Here is an 11,328-nt window from a genome sequence, read left to right as displayed (position 1 = left end):
TGAGGAAGCCTTCCTGGGTTCAGAATCAGATTCAGGTTTAATATCACTGGCACATGTCACGGTACCTTTTGTGGCAGCAGTGTGTTGCAATACATAATAATAAAAAACTGTAAATTACAATAAGAAATATATATAAATTGAATTAAATTAAAATTCAATTAAATAAGTAGAGCAAAATGAGAGGAAAAAATAGAGAGCTAGTGTTCATGGGTTCAATGTCCATTTAGAAATCTGATGTCGGAGGGGAAGAAGCTGTTCCTGAATCGTTGAGTGTGTGTCTTCAGGCTCCTGTACCACCTCCTCGATGGTAGCAATGAGAAGAGGGCATGTCCTGAGTGATGGGGACCCAACTTTCTGAGACATTGCCATTTGAGGGTGTCTTTGATGCTGGGGAGGCTAGTGCCCATGATGGGGCTGGCAGAGTTTACAACTTTCTGTAGCTTTTTCTGAACCTGTGCAGTGGCTCCTCTGTCCCAGACAGCGATGCAACCAGTTAGAATGTGCCCACGGTACATCTGCAGTAACTTGTGAGTATCTTTTGGTGGTATATCAAGTTTCCCCAAACTCCTCATTAAATATAATGGTGCTGTGCCTTCTTTGTAATTGCAACAACATATTGGGCCCAGGATAGATCTTCAGAGATGTTGACTCCCTGGAACTTGAAACTGCTGTCTCTTCCCACTGCTGATCCCTCGGTGAGGACTGATGTGTTCCCTCATCTTCCCCTTCCTGAAGCCCACAATCAATTCCTTGGCCTTACTGATGTTGAATGTAAGGTTGTTGCTGCGACACCACTCAGCCAGCTGATCTAGCTTGCTCCTGTACGCCTCCACATCACCATCTGAGACTCTACCAACAACAGTGGTGTCATCGGCAGATATGTAGATGGTACTTGAGCTGTGCCTAGATAGCAAAGGGTGGAACAGCTGGTTTCTGAGCTTGGATGTAATCTGTACACTGCAGCATTATCGCTACCCATCTGCCGGTCTAAGGAAGGTCCAAGCACTGAACTTCTCTAGGAAAGGGGAACAAATTTGATGGGGAGAATGAGGATTGAGCCAAAAGGTAGAGGGCACTGAGTGGGAGCAGACCTGAGGTGCGGAGGAGACAGAAAGACTGCAGATGTTGGAATCTGAGCAACAAAAAATCCAGCAGGTCGAGCAGCATCTGGAGAGGGAAAAGTATTGTCAACAGAACAGTCATAGAGACTTTCTGCCCATCTAGTTCTGTGCAGAGCTGCTATTGTGCCTAGTCCTATTGACCTGCACCCAGACCATATCCCTCCACACCCCTCCCATCCATGTACCCATCCAAGCTTCTCTTAAATGTATGAAATAAAAGGTATATCCAACGTTTGTGCTGGCAGCTCCTCTCACACTCTCACCATCCTCTGAGTGAAGACGTTCCCCCTCATGTTCCCCTTAAACATTTCACCTTTCACCCTTAACCTGTGACCTCTAATTCTAGTCTTACCCAGCCTCTGTGGAAAAAGCCTGCTTGCTATCTAACAATTTTGTAAACCTCTATCAAGTCTCCCCTCGTTCTCCTACACTCCAGGGAATGAAGCCCTAATCTACTCAGACTTTCCCTCTGGCAATAGTTTGGGTTGAGACTTTGTACCTGGACTTTTAACAGGGCAAGGGCAGTGGGTCTACCGGGAATGTCCTGTTTGTGGACCTTGGGGAAGATCTAGAAGAGTGAAATGTGGATTTGGGGAACGATCAGGTTGGAGTTTGTGGTGAGACCTCCTGATGTTACACAACACAAGAGATTTGGCAGATGCTGGAAATGACACAAAATGCTGGAGGAACACAGCAGGTCAGGCAGCATCTATGGAGGGGAATAAACAGTGACATTTCAGGCCGAGGCCCGTCATTGGGGCGGGATAGGAAGGGGAAAGAAACCAGAATAAGAAGTTGTGGGAGGAGAAGGAGCACATGCTGACAGGTGACAGGTGAAACCAGCTGAGGAGAAAGGTGGGTGAGGTGAGACACTGGGAGATCATGAGACCATAGGACATAGGAGCAGAATTAGGCCATTCAGCCAATCAAATCGGCACCACCATTCCGTCATGGGGTTGAGTGGGATCTGGATCAGCCATGATGGAATGGCGGAAAAGACTTGATGGGCTGAATGGCCTAAATCTGCTCCTATGTCTTAGGGTCTTACAACTGGCTTATTATCCCTCCCCACCCCACTCTCTTGCCTCCTCTCTGTAACCTTCGATGTCCTGAGTAATCAAAGACCAATCAACCTCTGCTTTAAATGACTTGGCCTCCACAGCTGTCTGTGGCAATGAATCCCACAGATTCACCACCCTTTGGCCAAAGAAATTCTTCCTCCTCTCTGTACTAAATGGACCACCCTCTGTTCAGAGTATGTGCTCTTTGATCCTAGACTCCCCAACTATAGGAAACACCCTGTCCACATCCACTCTATCCAGGCCTTTCACTGTTCCATAGGTTTCAGTGAGATTCCCTATAGTTCTTCTAAACTCCAGTGCATACAGACCCAGGAACAACAAACGTTCCTCATATAGTAACCTTTTCATTCCTGGGGTCATTCTCATGAGCCTTCCTGTGGACCTCTCCAAAGCCAGCTCATTTTCTCTTAGATCAGAGGCCCAAACTGCTCACAATACTCCAGTTGTAGTCTGACCAATGCCTTATAAAGCCTCAGCATTACATCGTTGCATTTAACAAACAACACAACAATGTAAGTTTATTATCAAAGTACATTTATGTTACCATATACAACCCTGAGGTTCATTTTCTTGCAGGCATACTCAATAAACCCAATAACTATAATAGAATCAATGAAAGACCTCACCAACAGGGTGGTCAACCAATGTGCAAAAGACAAATTCTGCAAATACAAAGAGAAAAAAAAAATAACAAACAATAAATATTGAGAACATGAGATGAAAAGCCATTGAAAGTGAGTCCATAGGTTGCGGGAACATTTCAGTGATGGGGTAAGTGAAATTGAGTGAAGTTATCTCCTCTGGTTCAGGAGCCTGATGGTTGAGGGGTAATAACTGTTCCTGAACCTGGTGGTGTGGGTCTCGAGGCTCCTGTACCTTCTTCCTGATGGCAGCAGCGAGATGGGAGCATGACCTGGGTGGCGGGGGTCCCTAATGATGGATGCTGCTTTCCTGCAACAACACTTCATGTAAATGTGCTCAATGGGGGAGAGGTCTTTACGTGTGCTGGACCGGGCTGTACCTCTACTCTTTGTAGGATTTTCCATTCAAGGGCATTGGTGTTTCCATACCAGTCTGTGATACTTTCCACAGCACATCTATAGAAGTTTGTCAAAGTTTTAGATGTCATGCTGAATCTTTTCAAACTCCTAAGGAAGTTTATATTCTAGTCCTCTCAAAATGAATGCTAACATTGCATTTACCTTCCTCACCACCAATTTAACCTGCAAGTTAACCTTTAGAATACTGCATGAGAACTCCCACATCTCTTTGCACCTCAGAGTTTTGAATCTTCAACTAATTTAGAAAACAGTCTTTATTTCTTCTGCTTAAGTGCATCACTATACACCTCCCTACACTGTATTCTATCTGCCACTTCTTTGCCTATTCTCCTAACCTGTCTAAGTCCTTCTACAAACTCAATGCTTCCTCAACACCACCTGCCCCTCCACCTATCTTTCTATTGTCTACATATTTCGCACAAAGCCATCAATTCCATCATCCAAATCATTGACATAAAACATAAAAGAATCAGTCCGGACACAGACCCCTGCGGAACACCACTAGGCACTGGCAGCCAACCAGAAAAGACCCGCTTGTTCCTATTCTTTCCTTCTTGCCAGTCAGCCAATCTTCTAACCATGTTATTATCTTTCCTGTAATACCATGGGCTCATAGCTTGTTAAGCAGTCTCACCTACAGCACTTCGTCAAAAGCCTTCTGAAAATCCAACTAAGCAACATCCACTGGTTCTCCTTTGTCTATCCTGCTTGCTATTTCTTCAAAGATTTCCAACAGATTTCCCAGGCGAGATTTTCCCTTAAAGAAACCCCGCTGAATTTGGCCTATTTTTATCATGTGCCTCCGAGTACCCTGAAACCTCATTCTTAACAATTGACTCTAACATCTTCCCAACTGCTGAAGTCAGGCTAACTGGTCTATAACTTCCTTTCTTCTGGCTCCCTCTCTTCTTAAAGAGTGGAATGACATTTGCAAGTTTTCAGTCCTCAGAACATTCCAGAATCTAGTGATTTTTGAAAGATCATTACTAATGTCTCCACAATCTCTCCAGTTACCTCCTTCAGTACCCTGGGGTGTAGTCCATCTGGTCCAAGTGACTTATTTACCTTCAGACCTTTCAGTTTCCCAAGCACATTCTCCTTAGTAATAGCAATGACACTCTCGATAATTCACTGCTGGTGTCTTCCACAGTGAAGACTGATGCAAAATACTTATTAAATTTATCCACCATTTCTACTTCTCCAGCATCATTTTCTAGCAGTCTGGGATCTATTATCACCTCTCTCTCTTTATACTACATACTGTATACCTGAGAACATTTTTTTATATGGACTACAGCATAAAAACAGATCCTTTGGCCCATCTAGTCTATGCCAAACCATTAATCTACCTAATCCCATCAACCTACACCTAGACCATAGCCTTCCATACACCTCTTATCCATGTACCTGTTCAAATTTCTCTTCAATGTTGAAATCAAAACCACATCCACCACTTCTGCTGGCAGCTCGCTCCACACTCTCACCACCCTCTGAGTGAAGAAGTTTCTCCTCAGGTTCCCCTTAAAATTTCACCTTTCACCCTTAACCGATGACAACTAGTTCTAGTCCCACCCAATGTCAGTGGAAAAAGCCTGCTTGCACTTACCCTGTCTGTACCCCACATAATTTTGTAAACCTCTATCAAATCTCCTTTTGTTTTTCTACACTCTGGTATCCTCTTTTACATTATTGGCTCTCTTACCTTCATATTTCATTTTTTTGTGGCTTTTTTAAATGTCTTTCGTTGGTTTTTAAAAGGGAGGGAGGGAACATCGACTCAGACCATGAGAGGCCTGCGTCGGGCATTTTCATGCCTTACGAGGCGCAGATTGGAAGTCTGTGTGGGGCGCCACTCCTCACACAGACACTACAGCAATGTGTGATTAAATACCTTGCTCAAGGGCACAAACACGCTGCCATAGCTGAGGCTCGAACTAGCGACCTTGAGATAACTAGACGAGCGCCTTACCCACTTGGCCACGTGCCCACTGTTTCACGGTTTTTAAAAGCTTCCTACTAATTTTTGCTGTCCTGGGAGGGGATAGGTGAAAGAGGTAAAAGACCGAAGACGAATGAATGTGATAGGAGAGGAGAGTGGACCATGGGAGAAAAGGAAGATGGATTCTGGAGAGGCACCCCTCCCCCCTCTATCCTCCCTCTGGTTCTCCTCCATCTTCCCTGATCCTGATTTTGTCCCCAGCCTGCTTTTGTGGGTGACTTCCCTGCTGTACTTTGGTCTTAGGGAACTGAGATCTGTTTCCCAAGGAGCAAGTTTTGCCACGTTTAATAATAAATATTTTCCCACCTGGAGCTGTTCTTGTCAAATCTCATTAACAACACAGTTTGTACTCCGGCCACCGGTAGTGTGAGAATTCACAACCAACGACAAACCAAGCCCCACATCACTGGGTGTGGAGTGGAATCTGCCTGTACAGCCCCTCACTGTCTCAGAGTCAGAAGCAGCTTTAATATGGTGTCAGCTTTCCCGTTTTGCAGCATTTGCTGTTTTAACTTGTAGGTTGTGTCAGTGGTAAGGTATTACTATTTATTATTTATGGAGCAACTGTAACGAAAACCAATTTCCCCCGGCATCAATAAAGTATGACTATGACTATGACTAAAGCAAATGCAATCTGAGCGTTCATTTTGAGAGGACTAGAATATAAAAGCAAGGACGCAGTGCTAAGGCTTTATAAGGCATTAGTCAGATCGCACTTGGAGTATTGTGAACAGTTTTGTGCCCCTTATCTAAGAAAAGATATGCTGGCATTGGAGAGGGTTCAGACGAGGTTCATGAGTATGATCCTGGGATTGAAAGGGTTACTGTAAGAGGAATGTTTGATGGCTCTGGTCCTGTACTCACTGGAGTTTAGAAGAATAGGGGGTGGCAGGAAATCTCAGTGAGACCTATTGAATATTGAAAGGCCTAGAGAGAGTGGATGTGGAGAGGATGTTTCCTATAGTGGGGAGTCTAGGACCAGAGGACACAGATAGAGTGGATGTGGAGAGGATGTTTCCTATAGTGGGGGAGTCTAGGACCAGAGGACACAGATAGAGTGGATGTGGAGAGGATGTTTCCTATAGTGGGGGGGAGTCTAGGACCAGAGGACACAGATAGAGTGGATGTGGAGAGGATGTTTCCTATAGTGGAGGAGTCTAGGACCAGAGGACACAGATAGAGTGGATGTGGAGAGGATGTTTCCTATAGTGGGGGGAGTCTAGGACCAGAGGACACAGATAGAGTGGATGTGGAGAAGATGTTTCCTATAGTGGGGGAGTCGAGGACCAGAGGACATAGAGAGAGTGGATGTGGAGAGGGAGTCAAAGGTTACAGGGGGAAGGCAGGAGAATGGGGTTGAGAGGTATAATAAATCAGACGTGATGAAATGGCGGAGCAGACTGGATGGGCCAAATGGCCTAATTCAACTCTATTTCTTAAGGCCCTGTGGCACTAGTATAGTGCAATACATAAAATTACTATGATTTGCAATAAGAATTTATTTATAAAATTAATAAATAGGGCAAAATGGTGAGGAAGTGTTTGTGGGTTCATTGTCCATATGGAGATCTGATTACAGAGGAGAAGAAGCTGTTTCTGAACCATTGAGTCTGTGTCATCAGGCTCCTGTATCTGCTCCTTGGTGATGGTAATGAGAAGAGGGCATGTCCTGGGTGATGGGGGTCCTTAATGATGGATGCTCCATTCTTTTGAAGATGTCCTCCTTGCTGGGCAGACTAGTGCTGGCTGAGTTTACAAACCTCTGTGGCTTTTTTTCGAGGGTGGTAACAGTGGCCCCTCCATACCAGACAACGGTGCAAGCAAATTAGAATGCTCCCCACCATACAACTGTAGAAATTAGCCAGAACCTTCCTCAAACTCCTGATGAAATATACCTTGTTCGTAATTGCATCAATATGTTGAGCCCAGGACAGATTGTCAGAGATGTTGACACCCGGGATTTTGAAGCTGCTCACCCTTTCCACTACGGATCTTTGGATGAGGGCCTCCCTCCCTGGACACATCGGGTCCTCAGACTCCAGTTACTCACCCTCCCACTGAGAGAGCCCTGGAATCCAGCTGCTGATATAATTGTTCTTCCCCTCTCCCCTTCCCGCCATCCAGGCACCCAGCCCTTCCGGTTGAAAGAACAATTCATTTGCACATCTTTCAATCGGGTGCTCGGTGTGGTCTGCTCTGCACGGGAGAAACCAGGAACGGACTAAATATAGACAGTCCAGCACAGCACAGGCCTTTCATCCCACAATGTGTCGACCTTTTAACCTACTCCAAGATCTGGAGGGTTGTAGCGAGACAATGATAGGATGCGATGTTGGGTGTGGGGTGGCAGATGGAGTTCAATCTGGAAGGGCCTGATGTGATTCTCTTTGGAGGTTGGCATTTGGGGGCAGAGTGCAGGGTTGATGGGGGGATCGAGGCAGTGTGGTGAAGTTGAGGAATGATGGGGATCCCCCAGGATGGTAGTGCATTTTGATGAGACGTTAAGAAGGTGTCCTTTGTTGGACTTTGTTGGTCGAGGATTGAGTTCTGGGGTCATGGCGCGGTGTTGCAGCCCTGTAGAACTCTGGATAGATCACACTGGAGTGATGTGCTTGGTTCTGGTCACCTCATTGCAGGAGGGGATGTGAAGGATTTGGAGAGGGTGCAGAGGAGATTTACCACATGGATGAAAAAAATAGAGGATTATGTAGCAGGAAAGGGTTAGGTTGACATTGGAGTAGCTTCAAAATTCAAAGTAAATTTATTATCAAACTACATATCTGTCACTATATACAACCCCGAGAGGACGTATTCAATAAATCTGTAGAATAATAACCAAAACAGAATAATGAAAGACCACCCCATCTTGGGTGTTCAACCAGTGAGCAAAATACTACAAACTGTACAAATACAAAAATAAATTAATAATACTATAAATAAATATCGAGAACATGTGATGAAGAGACTGGAAAGTGAGTCCATTGGTTGTGGGAACAGTTCAGCAATGGGAAAATGAAATTGAGTGAAGTTATTACCTTTGGTTCAGAAGCCTGATGGCTGAGGGGTAATAACTGTTCCTGAACCTGGTTATGTGGGCCCTGAGGCTGTTTTCCTGTGAAAACGCTTCATGTAGATGTGCTCAATGGTGGACTGTGATGGACTGGGTCATATCCACCACTTTTTCTAGTCCTTTCCATTCAAGGGCACTGGCGTTTCCATACCAACCTGTGATGCAGCCAGTCAATATACTCTCCAGCACACATGTATAGAGTTTGCCAAAGTTTTAGATGTTGTGCTGAATGTCCGCAAACTCCTAAGGAAGTAGAGATGCTGCTGTGCTTTCTTTGTAATTACACTTGCACACTGGGCCCAGGACAGGTCCTCTGAAATGATAACACTGAGGACTGTAAAGTTGCTGATCCTCTGATGAGGACTGGCTCATGGACCTCTCGTTTCATCCTGAAGTCAATAATCAGGTCCTTGCTCTTGCTGACATTGAGAAAGAGGTTGTTGTTGTGTCACCACTCAGTCAGAGTTTCAATCTCCCTCCTACATGCTGATTCATCACCACCTTAGATTCAGCCTACAACAGCAGTGTCACCAGCAAGCTAGAATATGGCTTCGGAGCTGTGCTTAGCCACACAGTCATAAGCATAAAGCAAGTAGAGCAGGGGGCTAAGCACACAGACTTGTACACCTGAGTTGATAAAGATCATTGAGGAGATGTTGTTACCAATCCGAACAGATTGGAGTCTGCAAGTAAGGAAATTGAGGAACCAATTACACAAGGAGGTATTGAGGCCAAGGTCTTAGAGCTTATTGATTAGTTTGGTAGGGGTAATGGTATCAAATGTTGATTTGTAGCCAATAAAGAACATCCTGATGTATACATCTTTGCATGCACCAGGTTGAGTGAAGAGCCAATAAGATGGGAATCTGCTGTGGACCTGTTGCTCCAGTTGGCAAATTGGAGTGGATCCAAGTCGCTTCTCAGGCAGGAGTTGATATGCATCATCAACCTCTCAAAACATTTCATCACTGTGGGTGTGTGATGGTTCTTCCATGTTCTGATGGTCAAAGTGAGCACAGAAGGCATTGAGCTCATCAGGAAGCAAAGCCCTGTTGTCACCTATGTCACCTGATTTCACTTTGTAAGAGGTGATGGTATTCAAACCCCACCACAGCTGTTGAGTATCCTTCGTTGGTTCAAGTTTAGTCCGGAATTGCTACTTCACCCGTGAGATAGCTTTCCGAAGATCGTACATGGACCTCTTGTGACTTTCCTGGTCACCATCTTGAATGCCTCTGATCAGATTGCGGATCTCATGGTTCATCCAGGGGTTACGGTTGGGGGAGACTCTGAATGATTTTATGGGAACACACTCACCTACAACAGTTTTAATAAAGTTCATGACAACCCTGGTATATTCATCCAGATCCACAGATGAGTCTTTGAACGCAGCCCAGTCCATCGACTCGAATCAATCCTAAAGCTGCTGCCGTGACCACCTCTTTGCTGTCCTTACCTCTGGAATTTGCTCTTTAGCCTCTTCCTGTATACAGATAGAGGAAGGGCAGCCAAGTGATCAGATTTCCCAAAATGTGGTCTGGGCATGGAACTGAAGACATTCCTTATCTTAGTTTAACAGTGGTCTAGTATGTTGGGACTTCAGGTGCTACAGGTTATATACTGATGGTAATTGGGCAGGGATTTATTCAAATAAGCCTGATTGAAGTCCCCAGCTATGACGTGAAATGCATCAGGATGGACTGTTTCTTGTTTGGGTCAGCACAACTTCATGGGCCGAAGGGCCTGTTCTAACTGCATTGTTCTAATTTCTCATTTTCCCTCCCACATAGCCCTCTACGTTTCTATCTCAGAGCAGGTGACTGCACTATGGAGACCTGTGCTCAGTCCATGGGGGCAAAGCTCACCTTTCCAATACACCATGCATGAGAGGGTGTGAGTTATAGGGAGAGGCTGGCCAGGCTAGCTCTTCATTCCTCGGAACGTAGCAGAATGAAGGGTGACCTTGCAGAGGTGTTTGAAATTATGAGAGGCATAGATAAGGTTATAGTCTTTACCTCAGGGTTGGGGAGTCCAAAACTAGGGGGCATAGGGTGAGAAGGGAAAGATTTAAAAGAGACCAGAGAAAACCTTTTCAGGCAGAGGGTGGTGAGCATACGGAACGAGCTGCCAGAGTCACAGAGCATTGCAACACAAATACAGACCTTTTGGCCCATCTAGTCTGTGCCGAACCATTAATCTGCCTCGTCCCACTGACCTGCACCCAGACCATAGCCCTCCATACCCGTCCCATCCACATATCTATCCAAATTTCTCTTAAATGTTGAAATCAACCCCACATCCTCCATTTCCACTGACAGTGAAGATGTTCCTCTTAAACATTTTGCCTTTCACCCTTAACTCTTGACCTCAGTGGAAAAAGCCCAATTAGAGGAAGTGGTATAGTATCATTGACGAAGCACTTGGACAGGTACTTGGAGGGGTGGGTCTTGGAGGAAAATGATCTGAATGCAGGAAATTTGGACTGGGTAGGTTGGCGTGGGCCAGTTGGGCAAAGGGCCTGCATACATGCTGTGTTGCTCTATGACTTGAAGATACTCAACATCCTTCCTATAACATAAAGTTGAAGTTGGCAAGGGTGGCCTGGAGGGAGAGCTGATAGTGTGTTGGGGACAGCTTATTTGAGAAATGAACTAGGGAGCAGGCTACTTGAGATCTGGCACCGTGTAATGTGACAGGATTAATTAATGATCTCAGAGTAAAAGATGCACCAGGAAAGACTGATCACAGTCTGGTAGAATTTCACCCTCGGTTTGCTAGTGAGAAACTGCCCCAAAGTTAAATAAAGGCAATTATAGAGATGTGACTGAGATAGCAAAGGGCACAGGGAAATTAGATTAATCTTATATGTGAAATATACTTCGAAACATCAGGGAGGAGGTAGAGGAGCCCGAAGATCCTCACAACTTCTTCCCCTCCGCCGTCAGATTTCTAAATGGACAATGAACCCATGAACATTCCCTCAATATTCTCTTGT

The sequence above is a fragment of the Mobula birostris genome, chromosome 7 (assembly GCF_030028105.1).
Source record: "Mobula birostris isolate sMobBir1 chromosome 7, sMobBir1.hap1, whole genome shotgun sequence".
Lineage (NCBI taxonomy): Eukaryota > Metazoa > Chordata > Chondrichthyes > Myliobatiformes > Myliobatidae > Mobula > Mobula birostris.
The sequence above is the reverse complement of the archived record's forward strand: the minus strand, read 5'-3'. Positions refer to the sequence as shown.